The following is a 16,371-nucleotide window of genomic DNA, read 5'->3' as shown; positions in this document are numbered from 1 at the left end:
GAGCATAATTGCCTACTACTTCCAGAAACATTTTTCTTTCAGTGAAATTTTTGGAAGAAAGAGGTTATGCCAAAACAAAATCATCCGAAATGTCCAATTATCTCAGTCAAACTATCATGTTTTCCACCAACCTCGATTTTTTTATAACAGAACTGTAGTTTATATTAAGTCCCTTTTTTTATAAAGTTTATTTATTTTGAAAAAGAGTGCACACACAAGGGAGGGTGGAGAGAAAGGGAAAGAAAGAATTCCAAGCAGGCTCAACACCGTCAGCACAGAGGCGGATATGGAGCTTCAACTCACAAACCATGAGATCATGACCTGAGCCGAAACCAAGAGTTAGACACTTCACCAACAGAGCCACCCAGGTACATGGTACATTAAGTAGATTTTAAAGTGTTAATTAGAAGAGAAACAATATATAATCCTATCTTTTAGGTTAATAAGATCCATTAAATCTTATGATTTTTATTTTTTATTATTTATTTTTATTAATGATTTTTATTTTTTATTGATGGTAATTCATTTTTCACCAATTACTTTTGATTCCTCTGATCTTCTCCACATACCTAACACGGTTTTCCACACTTGAATTTTTAATTACATAAATAGGAGGCATTTTTATTAATTAATTTTAAAATTTGATCTCTGATTGTCCACCTTCTCCTGCATAAGGACTTTAGCCATGAATAGAAGGGTGAGGGCTTAGCATCTACTTTTTTCTATCTTGGAAGTCTTTTCTCTTCCACTGAGTATGACATTGAATAAGAATTTTCAAATCTCAAACCAAAAGTGTTATTACTAAAATTGTTTTTCTATTTTATTTTTGAGAATCATCTTACATTCGAGCTCATAAAATTTTCAGTTTATGATATGATACAATTCAAGCTAAGCAGCCAAAAGATTCTGAGAAGGAAACTTGAATTGCTCAGAGAAAGTGTGAAATCCCATGTGCTACTAAAATCAAAGGACTGTCTTGATCAAAATTTTCTGAATACGTTGCAAGTGGATAATTCATTTTAAAAACTCCCCACCCACATTGTTCTCTGAAGCATGTCTCAAAGTCCTAACCTCCTTATTCCTTAGTATAGAATACATGTTGGTTTCTTTTTCTCAACATGTGCTTTTTTAAAAGTCAAATATGTAATGTTCAACCTTGGGACGTTACAGGAAATATGATTTAGATTCTTCTCATTTCTGCAACATAACACACACACATAAAAAAAAAAAGTCCCCTCTCCATACCGCTCATGTTTGTTCTTTAATACCAGCTCTTTAAGTAGATTTTGTCAATATATTAAAAAATAAGAAACTATACTTTTTATATCTCTCACATCGTGTCTTATTTGTTCTCTGCCCCCAGATTTCTCGTAACTATAGGACCTGCCAAGGACCTCTTGAACCATTTCCAACACAGCGCTCAGAAAATGTGAGCATGATTCATATTGGAGAAAGACGATTCTGAATAGAAGTCTCTCTTCCTAATATACTTGTAAAGAAGCACATTAGATCTGTCAGAAAAGTTAATTTTTACTAATCGAATTTGTTGCGGATGTTACAAGCAAATCACTTTACAAATGGCTGATTTGTGACTTCAGGAGCACTAAGATTTGCTGAAGCACCTTATTTACTCAGTGCTTCTAATACGTATTGTATCGCCACATTGCAATTCCAACCGCTCTACTGCACCAGCGAAGCAAAAACAAATTTGCCTGAACTCCTACAATAGCTGGTCATAAACCTGTTGTTTAGTTTGATCCTTAGGAGGAAAACCCTAACTAAAAACACAGATTGCTCCAACATTTCTCTAGCTCTCTCGGGATTTCAAACGCCTGTGATATCAAACACCCACCACCGCCACCAAACAGAATTTGTTTGCTGGAGGGACAACAGTAAGTGGGTAGGTTGCTGAGAGGTCATGAGCAGACATTCCATTTTCAGGGTTTAACTTAACCCTTTTCTGAATTGCTCTTTATTGGCAAAATGACCCGAAAGTCTGTTAAAGACTCTATTCTTCCATCTCATCTGGCTATGAAACCCGGCTTTAATCTCCAAAGGAGATAATTCAGCCTGAAAGTCATCAAAGAAACAAAACCGGTTCTACCATTTTTCATCGACTACTTGTTACACTATGTATAATGTTCCTGCTGATATCCTGACATGTTTTTTAAAAAGGAAAGTTTTCAAAACCCATGAAAGTACATATTCTTTTAACACTTTTCATTGAAATGTTATTGTAAAACTTTGAAACTGGTTTCTTATAAAAGAAAATTTAAACCTTTCTTGGTAAGTTTAATTTTTATCCACAAGAAACTTAAGATTTAGGAACTTAATTTATAAGAATGAATATTGCTTTTTCCTGTTGACTAAAAATTAAAGGAAAATGAATATTATCTTCAATTAAGACAGAATATAACCAAATTGTGCAAGTTGTCAGAGAGTATCATCATTGTGTCTTTAGGTCATTTTTCCCATTTAAAGTAAATTTAGATTTCTAATACAATTAAATAAAATGCCTAAATTGTGTAACAAAATATTTTCATACCACTGAAAACCTCTTCTGTGATTTGTTGTGAAATTTTCATCTGATTTGTAAATTCAAGCTAAAATCTTCTTCAGTGTTTTGACATGATTAATAATTTATTTGGCTGGCATTTTCTCTTTCTTTTTTTTTTTTTTAAGTTTATTTATTTTTGAGAGAGAACCACAGAGCATGAGCAGGGGACGGGTAGAGAGAGAGGGAGACACAGAATCTGAAGCAGGCTCCAGGCTCTGAGCTAGCTGTCAGCACAGAGCCCAATACCGGGCTCAAACCCACCAACTGTGAGATCATGACCTGAGCCAAAGTCAGATGCCCAACCGACTGAGCCACCCAGGCGCCCTGCATTTTCTCTCTTAAAATGTTTACTCTGAGGTGACTGGGTGGCTGAGTCAGTTAAAGTGTCCAAGTCTTGACTTCAGCTCAGGTCATGTCTCATGATTCACGAGTTTGAGCCCCATATGCACTCAGCTCTGACTGTGCAGAGCATGCTTGGAATTCTCTCTCTCTCTCTCTCTCTCTCTCTCTCTCTCTCTCTCTCTCTCTCTCTGTGTGTGTGTGTGTGTGTGTGTGTGTGTGTCTTTCTCACTCCATCCCCCTCCTGCTCTCTAAATAAATAAATAAACAACTAACTAAAAAAATGTTTAAAAATGTTTTCTCTACTAACCTGTCCTCTAAATACAAATAGAGATAATCTCTTTGATTCTAAGAACTTTCCACGCCATGCAAAAATTTAGAAGGATTATTGGACTGTTTCTCATACATTCTATCTCTATAAATCCTTCTTCATAATCTCTCTCTAACATTGTTCTAACTATGGTGAAGCTAATTGAAAAAGATGAATGAACTGGCACTGAACTTTTAAGAACAGCAGCTATGATTGCATAACATGACACAGAAGGGCAATATCTGTCTTTTCCCATAACAAAAACCTTAGGAGGGACCATTAGACTCACTAAGTGTGATTAACTCTGTACATTTTAACCATGCAACTCTTGGCATTGGGAAGTTAGCAGGATAGCTTGCCCAAACACAAAGGATAAGATGTGCCTAAATGCAAACATGTGGTTGATACTAGATGATGGGAAAAATAGGCCAGAAAATGTCAGAACTGGGAGTCAACTCAGCTAATGGGTATGGGAATGTATGAGTTGAAGAAGTGATAAAGCATGGGGTCAGGGGACCACAGGCAAGAGATCAAGTACTCTAGAGAAATGTCTAGAGGGAAAAAGCCAAGAAATCATTTTTGTGTCATCCAGTAATAAAAGACAAGAAGCAGATTCCCAAGGATCATGTGGTGGACAGAATAATGACCTCCCAAAGATGTCCATGTCCTAATCCTTAGAACCTAAGTCTATGTTACATTACATAACAAAAATAATTAAGGTTGCTGTTCAGATGACCTTAAAATAGGGAGATTTTCTGGATTATCTGGGTGTCCCAATGTCATCATATGGTTCTTCAGAAGCAGAAAAAAATAAACAAGAAGAGAATCAGAGAAAAATATGCAACAGGGGAGAGGAATCAGAGACACTATGTTGTTGGCTTTGAAGATGGAAAGTAGACCCCAAGCCAAGGAAGATGAGCCCTTAGAAGTGGAACAAAGCAGAGAAACAGACTCTCCCTTAGAACCTCAAGGAAGGATTGTAGCCTTACCAATATCTTGATCCTAGCCCAGTGAGGTCAGTATCCAACTGGATACTGGAAGGAAGGAAGAAAGGAAGGAAGGAAGGAAGGAAGGAAGGAAGGAAGGAAGGAAGGAAGGAAGGGGAAAGAAAGAAAGAAAGAAAGAAAGAAAGAAAGAAAGAAAGAAAGAAAGCAAGCAAGCAAGCAAGAAAGAAAAGAAGGAAGGAAGGGAGGGAGGGAAGGAGGGAGGGAGAGATAGAAAGGGAAAAGGAGAGACAAAGGGAGAAAGAGAGACAAAGGGAGAAAGAGAGAGAGAAAGAAAGAAGAAAAAGGGAAGAAGGAAGAAAAGAAGGAGGGAAAGGAGAGAGAAATAAAGAAAGAGAAAGGGAGAAAGAGAGGAAGGAAGGAGGAAAGAAAGAAAGAAAGAAAGAAAGAAAGAAAGAAAGAAAGAAAGAAAGAAAGAAAGAAAGAAAGAGAAAGAAGAAAGAGAGAGAGGGTGGAAGGAAGGAAGAGAGAGAGAGAAATAAAGAAAGGAAGAAAAACAGACTTAACTAAGGGAAGAGGTGCTCAGCATCATTCATCATCAGGGCAATGCAAATCAATACCACAATGAGATATCCCCTCCCCCTTGTTAGAATGACTATTATCAAAAAGATAAGAAAGAAGCAATAGTGCTGGTGAGGATATGGAGAAAAGGGAAGTTTTGTACACTGCTGGTGAGAATGTAAATCAGTGCAGTGACTATGAAAAACATTGTGGAGTTTCCTCCAAAACTAAAAAAATAGACCAACCATGTGATCCATCAATTCCATTTCTGAATATGTATCTGAAGAAATTAAGTTACTATCTTAAAGAGATATCTGCACCCCATGTTCTTTGCAACACTATTTAGGGCAGCCAAGGTATGGAAACAAACTAAGTATCTATAAGAATAGATAAAGAAAATGTGAGATAGACAGACAGACAGACAGATATAGATAGAAGATAGAGATACATATACCACATTTATTATGTATATATTTACATATAACATATATACTACATTTATTACATAGACATATATATAACATATATAAGAAATATTATCCAACCATAAAAAAAGAAATCCTGTCATTTGTAACAACATGGATGAAACTTGAGGGTATTATATTAAGTGAAATAAGTCAAACAGAGAAGACAAATACTGTATGACCTCACTTACATGTGGAATTTTAAGAAGCTGAACACATAGAAACAGGTGGTTGCCAGAGGTGGAGAGTGTGGGGTAGAGAAAATAGGTAAAAGTGGTCAAAGGGTGCAAATTTCCAGTTCTAAGATAAATAAGTTCTGGAGATGCAATGTACAGCATGATGACAAAATGAAAAATGCCAAATTTTGTATTTGAAATTTGCTAGAAGAACATATTTTAAAAGTTCTCATCACACACACACACACACACACACACACAAATGCAACTAATGAGATGATGAATGTGTCAACTAACCTTACTGTGGTAATCATTTTGCAATATATATGGAATCACTGTGTTGTGCACCTTAAACTTATACAGTGTTATATGCCAATTATATGTCAATGAAGCTAAAAAATAAAAATCGGACTTATCCCCCAATTCCTCATGTTATTGTGGCAATTGATCAAGACTGAAAAAATAGTATCTCCAGGTCTTCAAGCTTGATGCTGCCTCAGCTTGGCAGGTTCTCCAGACCTCTCCTGTCTACTCATTAACTTCTTGCTTGAGAGAGAAAGCAAAAGGGAGAGAAAGAGCGTGCATGAGAAGGAGAGAGAGGCAGAGAGAGAGAGAGAGAGAGAGAGAGAGAGAGAGAGAGAACTTCAAGCAGGCTCCACACTCTGCACAGAGCCCCACATGGGGCTTGATCCCACGACCCTAGGATCATGACCTGAGCTAAAAATCAAGAGTCAGAAACTCAATCCACTGAACCACCTCTACTCATTAACTGCTAATCACCATCTCTCTTACAGATTTCCTTAAAGAAATACTCATTTGGCTGCTGACTGGGAGTAGTCCCCAACTGCATATTCCCGTAGACTCTTGTACATTCCATGACATTTGTTTAGCACCTGGTATTTCCCAGTAAATCCTAAAGCGGGAACACTGGTACGGTCCAAGGATCCAGAAGAGCACCTGTGTCAGCCATATTCATATCTGTGAAAATCCACCTTTGCTGATTTCACGGTCCAAACTGGCCCTCCCGGGCTGCCACAAATGCTCTAAAAAGGCAGGCATAATGTCCACCTTGCCCACCACTGACTCCTCTACATCTCTTATTGTACCAGACATAAGATGGGTGCCTAGCAGATTTTTGTGATATGTAAAAACTAAAGACCAAACAATAAAATCTAGGTCTCTCTAAGATGCTTTTTCTTGTATTCCAATTTCACTCCTGTCGCCAAGATGAATGTTTTCATTTCTGTCACCAATAGATCAATATACCATTGATATTCTCTTCAAAGATAAAGTAATACTGTTTTTCATATTTTTCCTTTCCAGGAGGAAGATTAAAAATATTTTATAACATAACTTTTCAGTTTTAATATGTGAATAACCTAAAACTATACCACATCATAAGTCTGTGTACATATAAATATATACATAGAGTGTAACAGTCAAGGTTCCAGAGAAATAGAACCAATTGGAGATGGTAGATCATGGATGGATGGATAGATCGATGGGTGGATGGATAGATAGATAGATAGATAGATAGATAGGTAGACAGACAGACAGAGACACACTCTGAAATAATGTTTAAGCAAATATCTGGACATTCTATGCCCCAGTAAAGTTGGCACATAAAATTTGGTACACCCCAGTGGCTCAGTTGGTTAAGCGTACAAGCTCAGTTTAGGTCATGATGTCATGGTTTGTGAGTTCGAGCCCCACGTCAGGCTCTGTGCTTCGGAGTCTGCTTCAGATTCTGTCTCTCCCTCTCTCTCTCTGCCCCTCCCCCACTCACATTCTGTCCTCTTTCTCAACAATAAATGCAAATTTTTAAAAAAGTAACTATCACACACATATACATATTATATATGTATATATATACATATATATACATATGTAATTCATTTTATTTTCAAAAAGCCTTTGTTTTTACTAACATATTTTGATTCTGGAATTTCGAAATGCTCCTTCACTCTCATTTCTGACATTTTGATGAGCAAGACATTTCTAGATTCAGATGACTGAATGAGGCTGTGTTGATTCTCCCTCTTGCAGTGCCATATTAATTAAAGCACAAAAACTTCAAAATTAACAACATCAGTTCACCAGTAGTGCTTTAAAAAGTTGCGGTGGGGAGGGGTGGTGTGGCAGAGTCTAAATATATCAATTCCCAAGGAAAAGGGGCCTGAGAACAACCTGAAGCAGAATCACCACGTGGTGAGTCCCACCCTTCCTCCCTCACACCCTGATCACAGGCAAGTCAGTAATCAAAACCACCGCGTTTCTTACTAATGTCTCCACGTGTTCATGTTCTATAGCGGCCATAACAAATTACCACAAAGTCCGCAGCTTAAAGCAACGCGAAATTACTGTCTCCCACATCTGCAGGTCAGGAGTCTGGGGGGCTCAGCCAGTTCCTCTGGCCCGAGCTGCACAGGCTGAGTTGGCAGGCTGGACGCTTAGCTGGAGGCTCTGAGGGGGAGTCAGTTTCCAAGCTCATTCAAGCTGTTGACGGAACTCAGTTACTCGGGCTGCAGAGGTGAGGTCCCTGTTTCCTTGCTGGCTGTCGGCCAGCGGCCTCTCTCAGCTCTGTGAGGCCGCCTGAATTCCTCACCATGTTGCCCTGCGTCTTCAAACCAGCAACTTCCTGTGGAGTCCACCTCGTGCTTTGACTCTCTGACTTCTCTTTTAAGATGCCACACCTGCTCTGCTTCTAGTTAGAGAAAGTTCTCTGCTTCTAAATGCTCAGATAATCAGATGGGGCTATCTTGGATAATCCAGGATACTCTCCCTATTGGGTGGTCATCTGCAAAGTCTTCTTTGCAATGTGACATAACATGGTCACAGGCTCCAGGGATTAGGGCATAGACATCTTTGGGGAAGAGAGACATTCTGTCGGCCATACCCATGTCTAAAGGGAGCTAAATGCAAAGAGCTGGAGATACCACCTTTTCCCTCTTCTAAGTCAAGAATACTACAAATGATTTATAGAGGGAAATTGGTGAAAAATTGTCAGAAACCAATATCCAGAGCTATGTATAACCTTATTGAAGATCCCACCTGAAATGCAAAGATACTCTGCACTGGGAATGGACTACTCGCCCCTACGAGGTGGAAGGGATCCTGGAGTGGCTCCACTGATTTACATAATCTTGGAACTGACAGCAGAGCTCAGGTATTCCAATATGGTGAGAGCTTAGCTGCCCAGCTGTGTTTTGGTGCCTCAAAAAAATAGAAGGATCACCAAGAATCCAGCACTCAAACCATGGAGCAGTGTGGGAAGTACCTATGTCAAAGGCATCATGAAGAGAGGAGTAAGAATCTTCTCACACTCACCCAGTTTTAATAAAATTTTGTGGCAAAGCCACCTAAGCTAGAAGAAGGAATGTCATGGCAAGCATGGAAGCTACACAGAGGAAGGAAAAAGAAAGGAAGAAAGGGAGGGAGGGAAGGAAGTAAGGATGAGAAAGAGAGGGGAAGAAACTAACATATAGAATACAAGAAAAAATATGTATAATCTAAGGGGGAAGAATTCCTCACAAGTGCTTCAAATTATTTAGAACATTAACAAATTTGCTCAGAGATAGAGTTTTTTAAGAGAAGGATAACATGAAGGGCTCATTCGGTTAAGCGTCCAACTTCAGCTCAGGTCATGATCTCAGTTTGTGAGTTCAAGCCCCACATTGGGCTCTGTGTTGACAGCTCAGAGCCTGGAGTCTGCTTCAAACTCTGTATCTCCCTCTTTCTCTGTCCCTTCCTTGCTCTCTCTCTGTCTCTCTCTCTCTCTCTGTCTCTCTCTCAAAAATAAATAAGCACTAAAAAATTTTTAAAGAAGGATAACATGATAAAATTGCAGGTTTAATGAAACTATTTAAGGACCTAAACACTATTATCAAAGACCTGATGGATGGATTTTAAAGCAAGAAACTATTACACATGGATACAGACCGAGTCATTGACATGGAGGAAAGACGACAGTCATGCTGAAGGCAAACGAGAAAGAAATTAGAGAGAAACTCAGTGATGAAATCCAGGTAAACATAGGATGGCATAATTAATGTCTGAAGCAGAACCCCCCGCCCCCCGGTAATGTTGGAGTAACCCTGTAAGTGAAGAAAAGTCCACTGACCCTTGTGAAAGGTGGTAAGGCAGACTTTATTCAGGACCATCCATTGTTACAGGTATAGGGAACATTGCAATTGGATTTTACAGTGCAGGAAAGAGATTCGAATACACCATAAGCAGGAATTTACTGCCAAGGAGCAGGGTGGGGGTTAGTGGATAGAAAACTACTAAGAGGAAATATCCAGAGTGAGGAGAGATTCTGGCTAACCGGACATGACAGGGTTGTTTGCCTAAAACAGAGCAGGGTGACAAGACATCCCAGGGTGTGTGGAAGAGGGAATCCGGTCCAGATACTGAAGGTGAGCCGATACAGAGGGTGGGGACTCTAGTTAAACTAATTCAGCACGGTTCTTCTTAAACTGGATTTTACAAGGAGGGACACACATGGGTCTAGGAGGTACAGGAGCTTTCTGAAGTCTGGTCAAAAACAGAGTCTTTGTCAATCTCCTGTTTGCAGGGCCTCATCTTTCTACAGAGAGGAGGGAAGCTCTACTCAATTCTCTAAGAAGAAAAAACGTGAAACGAAAATTTCATCTTTATACTCTGCTTTTTTCTCCCCTTTTCCCCAGGGACAGATTGATTTATCTGATGGGTGAATTTAGAATAAAAGACTGAAAATGGGTGGATGATGGGTACCCTTTGGCTCTTGCTTTTGGTCTGCCTACTCGTGGAGAGGTACAGGCTGTCAGAGGGGCACAAGACGAGTACAACTGTCTAATTCAGGAAGAATATCATTAATCCACCTGAACTCAGCTCTCAGATCATCTTTTCCAGCTTTTCAATAATATTAAACTCCATTAACCTATCTCCTGGGTTTGCTTGCTTGCTTCCAAATTTGGCAAAGAAAGAAATGGGGCCTCCAAAATCCAGCAAAATACCTTCTATTAAAAATATTCAAAGATATAATACAGAGAAATCTTTCCGGAACGAGTAAAAAACTTCATTTTGCCAAGCAAAAGAGTGTGTGTTTCAGGTACATCTATCGCAAACTATAGTTGACTCATAACTATCTTTTTTTAACTGATGGACCATCAAGGAAAAAATCAAATATTATTCATATATCCACCCAGAAAAAGCACATCTCTTCAAAGCAAGCATGGAAACCAGGTTGGCCAAGACTTTCTGAAGGCAACTATCCACAAAATCCAAGTGAGGGAGGGAGGGCACACTCTGAGATACTGTTTAACGGAAGAGGTAAAACTCAAAAGGCTTTTTGCTTACTTCTTTGACATTAAAACTAGAAAGGTTTTCACATTCTTTTTGATTATTTAGATATTTTTTCATATTGTTTTCCAGAATCTTCATGTTTCCCTTTTCTATGTGGGTTAATCCAACTGGAATTATTTTAGTTATTAGGAAAGCAAGGGATGGGATTTAATCTTTTTCTTTGTAATGATCATCTCAAGATAGTGTTTAAATATTTATTCTAACTTACATTTGATTCAAAATACCAACATAATGAAGATAATAAAATTATCTATGGAGAAGTAGATGAGCCAGGATCACTATGCTAAATTCTCTTCAATACATCACATATCATAATTAATACGCACACACACACACACACACACACACACACATCTGTCACACATCTATTCCTGGACTTCAAACTGTGTTTCATTAGATTATGTAATTCCTGGACCAGAAATACACCATTTTTATTATGGTAGCTTTACAATATATTTTAATACCATGAAGTTTAAGTCCTAGTTCTTAATGTCCTCTCCCCCACCATACATACAAATTAAAGTTTTCTTTAGCCATTCTCTTATTAAATTTTCACAGTGAGTTTTGGGTGCATGAAGTTGGATTCATCATACTTCTTGGTCAATCTTAGTTCTTAAAATAGACCCATTTTACTGTTTTATTTATTTAACATTTATTCAGTGATTGTTTAATAAAGCAATGGATACCCATTAATCCATCACCTACAGGGTGCCTGGCTGGCTCAGTCTGTAGAGCATGTAACTCTTGATCTAAGCATTGTGAGTTTGAGCCCCAAGTTGGGTGTAGAGCCTACTAAAAAAATGCATCAACCAGGCCAGGATCAGGAACATTAACAGTAACTTACATTTCCATATCCTTCCCATTCTATTCTCCTGCCTCTCCTCCCCTGCACACGCATACCTGGACATAACCACAATCCTCAATTTTGTGTTTATCATTATAAAATAATTATGTGTTTATCATACTTAAAATAATATTTACATATCATGTTTAACCAAACACTGTCTATTTTACTTGTTTTTTAACTTTAGAAAACATTAGTTTTACAGATGACTTTAGTATCGTTTTGTCAAATCTACCATTGAAAAAGTTTTACAACTTTAACTGAAATGCATGATATTTATAAATGATTTGGGGAAAATTATTATCCATATAATAATGAAATATCATATTAGTGGTGATTACCATTTTCATTTATAATGTGTTGCTGTTATTGTTTTCTTTGTTTTGCTTCAGATTCATCTAATAACTGAGCCTCTCAATGAACTGTTTCAAAAGTATATCCTAGAATTTTTTTAATTGTTAATTTTCTGCTTTAATCTTTCTTGTTCCATCCTACTGATGTTCTTAGATTCCTTATACTGCCCTTTTGAGCTTCTTATATTAACACTCAGTCTCTTTAATCTTTATTTTTCTTCTTTAATAAATAACACATTTAAAATTCTTGAGTACACTCTTACTATTCTGGCTTTCACATTATTCTCAATATTTTGTAAGTGCAATTTTGTTTTCCTATAGACCTGAAGCTACTCACAATAACTTTTTTTAATTTCCGAGTAACTGAGTCTTTAAGTCAAAATTATTTTGGTTACATTGTTCTCCTATTTATGTAAATATCTGCTTTTTAAAATAACATATGGAGCTTTTATGTTCTGATGTGTGATCATGCTTTAATGTCTTATAAACATATTCTCTGCTTATAGGATACAAGAATTCCTAATATCTACATTATTTAAGGGCTATTTGTCGAAGAGTAAGATATCTAGAATATGCTTTAAAACACAACAGCAATAACTTATTAACTAAACAGACACATACATGAAGGGATAGAGATAGATGAAAAAGCGATGATAAAATGTGAATTTTACCTTTTATCAGTATGGATTTTGCTTTGCATGCAGCTTTCTTTTTGTTTGCATTGACCAGCGCTTATTCTTTAACTTTTAATTTTTTAGGTGATTTTTCTTGATTTATCTTTTTTCAACATTAACTTGTGCACTTTTTAAAATCCTACATGAACTTGTTCTTTTAATATGGAAATTATAAATATTGTTATGATGTATACATGTCATATTAATTCCCTCTTTTAATGCTGCTTTTAATCATTTCTTACCAGAGTCAGATATCTATGCTAGTCTTAATATATAGGAAAATATGTCCTATTTTTTAAAATTCTGTAGTTATGTTTATGTTAAATAATTTTTAATGTTTATATTTGAGAGTGAGAGAAAGAGTGTCAGTGGGGGAGGGGCAGAGAGCGAGAGAGACACAAAATCCGAAACAGGCTCCAGGTCTGTCAGCACAGAGCCCGATGCGGGGCTCATACTCAGGAACCAGGTGATCATGACCTGAGCCGAAGCCGGATGAGCTATCCAGGTCACCCCTGTTTTTACATAAGTTTTAATTTACAAATCCAAACTTCGGAATCAAAAGTTAAATTCATATATTCGGTCAACAAACACATATTTAGACCTTGCCCTGTGCCAAACACTGTGATAAATTTTGAAAATCAAATGCCAAAAAGTATAAATCTAATCCTTCTCCATATGCAGCTTAAAATCTAGTTGAAATATAAGCGAGTGAAAAGGTGTTTACAACTTATCATTTTAAGGACAATTAAGGGAAAGCAAAAGATGCTACAGATGCACAGAGAGGAGACTCCATCTGGACTACATTTTATGGAAGAAGCAACATCTAGGTGGAGACCGTAGGACAGAGTGGGAGTTCGTCAAAATCTTTTTGGCTATCTTGTTTAATTTAGAACGTGTTTAATCTCCAGCCCTACTATTGTTGTTTGTCAGTTGTTATTAATAATATCTTACATTTTATATTTAAATATTCATCATGAGTTTATTATTATTGCATCCTATGTTTTCACTTTCAGGAAAAACTGTTGATTTTTTATCCTCAGATTCCAATAAAATAAGTTAGATGCATCTTTATTTCAATTAGCTCTAGTGCTCACATCCAGGCCTTTTAAGCTGTTATCTCCTTATTCCTTAGTTATTATTTTCCCTGGAAAATTCTGGTTAAGAATTTTCCCCTGAGCTCTGTATCTAATTCTTCCTCCATGTCTTTGGGGATATCACTAAATTAATTATCCTTTCTTGATGATATCTCTAGTATTTTCTTTCTAGTTCTTTTTCTTCAGCATATAAATATTCTTCCTACTTAACTTACCAGGTGGATCATTGTCAAGGTCTTCCATTGTCTCCATTCTTGCTCCACTCCAATCCATGACATTCCTCACAGAATGATTTCCCTAAAACACAAATATGATCATGCCACTTACGCACGTACATCTTGCAATAATTCTTCACTGCCTTGATTACAAAATGCAGACTCCTTAACCTGGTATATGAGATCGTTTCTGATCTACCCCCTTCCATTAATTGCAGTCTTATCACTACCCAACCCATACACAGGCTCACACAACCATTTTCCCTACCAAGACACTTTCCCCTTTGCATATGTAGTTCTAACTGGAAAAAAACTTAACACTTTACCTTTCCTTCTTGGCCTGATTCAATTCCCACTCATCCCGTCAGGTGGCTGTGTCTGACAATTCCATCCCTCTCTGTAGGTTACATATTATTTTCAAATGTTTATATCATTGTTGTAGTCAACTTTATGGGAATAGTTATACTATTTAACATTACTGTCTCCAATATGCAACCGAATTCAATGAGGATAGGAGTCATGTCTTATAAATCTCCTTGACCTGAGGGTCTATCACCAGAGCCCTGTGATCAGTTTACAGGTATATAAATTTACATGAATGAAGAGCAAGTAGTTCAGCACAGAAGTATTATAAGGACATACAGGAAAATGGCTTGAACATGAAAAATCTTGTATGCCAGATAAGGTTTTTGAAAGTTACCAAAGTCACTTTAACAGGAAATTATATGATCAAATGTGCATGTTTGAAACCTCAGTCTTGTGGTCATGCGGTGAGTAGACCATAGAAGGATGAACCAGAGGAAGCAAGAGACACTAAAATGGTACCAGTGAACAATTATGAAAACCAAGTTGGTGACAGCAAGAATGGCGGATGGAAGGCTGATACAAAAGATATTTGGAAAGTAAAGTAAATTGAAGTAAATGGCCAATTAAGTATAGGGGTTAATGAGGCATGAAGAACCAAGAGCACCTCTAAGACTCCTGGCTTGTGTGACTATGAAGATGGATCATTTATTTTGAAAACCATCAAATCCTATTAAGCCTATCCTCTAACAGGCAATATGCCAAGTGATAAAACCACAAGATAAATAAACAAAACACAGTCCCTGCCCTCTGGAGTGTGTAGTGAAAGAGATGAAAATGTAATAAACCATATTAAATATTATTAGAGATGTATAGACAATGTCCAATGGGGGAAAAAAGAAAGACAATGCTTAACTTTACTTGGAAATGAGTAATATATAAAACTAGTCAGAGGAAAACTCTAAGAAGAATGAGATACCATCAACTGATATAGGGAATTCAAGACATGGAACAGAATCTGAGGAAAGAATGAATAATGTTTTCTATTTTAAGTTGAGAGTGAGTGGCTTGTTGGCTAATCCAGATGACAGCCATTAGGCAGTCAGGATCCAGAGTTTATGGAAAATTGTTGAGGGAAAAACCTCTTGCACCAGGATTATCACAAAGGCTTTGCATTCATTTCCTGTAGCTTCTGTAACAAAGTACCAAAATGTGGATGGCTTAAAACAATAGAAATGCATTCTCTCATAGCTCTTAAGACCAGGAGTCCAAAATCAAGGTATGGGTAGATCTGCACTCCCTCTGGAGGTTCTAAAGGATAATCTTTCCTCGCCTCATCCAGCTTCTGGAGGGTGTCAATATTTTTTCATTTGTGACCACATCACTTCCTCTCTGCCTCCATTCTGTCCTCCCCTTCTGTCCATCTCAAATCCCCCTGTGTGTTTCTGTTGTAAGGATACTTGTCACTGGATGTGAGGACCACCTGGATAATCCAGGATGATTTCTCATCTCAAGATATTTTGTTTAATTATGTCTACAAAGACCCATTTTACAAATAATGTAACCTTCACAGATTCTGGGGATGATGTTATAGACATATTGGGGCGAAAGGGGCACCATTCAACCCACTACAGGCATCCTAACTAACCTGTCTGATTTTTCCATTGCTTTCTTCAGTCAGTTCCCAATACTGCAGCCAGAAGGACTCAATATTTAAATCAGATCAAGACTTTCCTGTTCAGGTTGTACTTTTGATCTCAGGGTCTTGAGATCAAACCCCACATTGGGCATACTGCTTACTTAAAAACAGACAGACAACAACAACAACAACAACAACAAAACTTCTCTGTTCCAATACCTCTTATTGGCTCCTGCTCTAAGTAAGAGCCTACCTAGATCAGGCATATCTGGCTCCCCATGACCTCTCTGGATTCATCTCCTTCTTCTCTCTCCCATGTTCACTCCCCTCCAGACACCTTGCTGTTTCTTAACATGACAGACACATTCTATCTAATATACATCATTGTGATGGCTAAATTATGTGTTAAATTGACAGGGCCTTGGGGTGCCAGATTATTTGTTCAAAATTATTCTGAATGTCTGTGAAGGTGGTTCTGGATGAGATTAACATTTTATTTCATTTCATTTTAAGTTGTTTTATTTATTTATAACTTATTGCCAGTAAGAAGGACTG

At 37.5% G+C, this 16,371-nt stretch overlaps 1 long non-coding RNA gene across 1 annotated transcript in view; it reads right to left on the bottom strand.

Annotated features, from left to right (window-relative positions):
* The window catches only part of LOC115292598, a 32,888-nt gene extending 18,939 nt beyond the window's left edge, over positions 1 to 13,949 (bottom strand). Inside the window, exon 1 of the long non-coding RNA XR_003909050.1 lies at positions 13,875 to 13,949. This is a non-coding gene — a long non-coding RNA (uncharacterized LOC115292598). The remainder of the gene's footprint in view (positions 1 to 13,874) is intronic.
* Positions 13,950 to 16,371: the final 2,422 nt, after the last annotated feature.

The sequence above is a fragment of the Suricata suricatta genome, chromosome 5 (assembly GCF_006229205.1).
Source record: "Suricata suricatta isolate VVHF042 chromosome 5, meerkat_22Aug2017_6uvM2_HiC, whole genome shotgun sequence".
Lineage (NCBI taxonomy): Eukaryota > Metazoa > Chordata > Mammalia > Carnivora > Herpestidae > Suricata > Suricata suricatta.
This window is presented reverse-complemented; position numbering and strand designations above follow the sequence as displayed.